Source organism: Saccopteryx bilineata, chromosome 5 (assembly GCF_036850765.1).
Source record: "Saccopteryx bilineata isolate mSacBil1 chromosome 5, mSacBil1_pri_phased_curated, whole genome shotgun sequence".
Taxonomy (NCBI): Eukaryota; Metazoa; Chordata; class Mammalia; order Chiroptera; family Emballonuridae; genus Saccopteryx; species Saccopteryx bilineata.
Window position 1 is genome coordinate 137,505,227 of NC_089494.1, and position 1,343 is coordinate 137,506,569.

Here is a 1,343-nt window from a genome sequence, read left to right on the forward strand (position 1 = left end):
TGTACATTATTAAGGGTTCAGATGTCAATCATTCACTTATGCTTAGGGGAAGAAAAATCAGGGTGGAGCAAAAATTTAAAATTGTTAGAGAGCACCACCAAACTGAAATCCATTAGAAAGTAAGGCAAAGCATCTCCAAGTACAGCATGGGTTATTAGAAATTATAATGATATATTTATTGTATATCATTAATATATATATTATATTTATTAATATAGAAATAATATATTAATTATGTTTATAATATAAATATAAAATAATACTTAATTTCTAAAATCAAATTTTAGTGCAGCTTTTCAAGAAATTTAAAATGTGTCACTTTTATTGAATAAAGTTAATGATAGGTGTCTCTTGAAAATAAGAGACCCAGGAACTTAAAAAAGATTGTAAAATTTCTGTCTTCTTTCACTATTAGCATAAATTAATTAAAACTTATTGTTCATTAGTCAAGTAAACTCAGAATTTCACTAAATTAAAAATAAGAGTTATATCAGAAACCTGAAACCCAAGGGAAAAAATAACTAACCTCATCCAAGGTCGGAATCACCTTTTCCCTTGGAGTAGAAATGCTACTGGGAAGAAAACTATTGGGAAGGTTTCCTACACCTGGCGTCTCCAGGTCAGGCCTCCTATTACGATTCTTTTGTAAAGATGAGTTCCATTCTTTCTGCAGGTGGAGTTCGGTCTTGACTTCTGCTAGCTTCTCCTGAGTCCTGTGAAGATCGTAATACACAAATGCTTAGTATTTTCTTTTTCCCTAAGGAGACTTTAATTTTTTGGTGATTTTAACCATTTTTTACCATTTAGCACAGAGGCATAATTAGAATAATAACCTCTAAAGGAGAACAAGACGGCCTAGCTGGTGATCAAATTGAACTAAAACAGCCCCAGAGGCAATTCGCTCATAACACTGTCACCAAGGCACTAGAGGTGGGACCTGCCTGTCTTCCCCACCAGATAGGGCAGACCACCTAATTATTTTTAGCCACTTTGTCAATTATACTACCTTTTACCCCAATGGTGGGATTCAGCTAGTTCACACCAATTTAGTAGAACAGATGCCTAACTTTTTTGTTGAGTTCGACGAACTGGTTGTTAAAATGGCACTTGTATCAAGATTTTCTCTAAGGTGGGCACCTGGGCAGCTGCCCAATGTGGAAATCACAAATTTACATTCCTTACTCTTTTTTAACGTTCATCTGCATAACAGCATATTCAAAGCATCCATAGTAATGTCCCTTCCGTCCATAGGTGAAAAAATTGCAAGAGAGGACGCCAATCAAGAAGCAATACAGAAATATCTTTAATAGTAATATTGTTTTTTGTCAGATATTAACATTTTT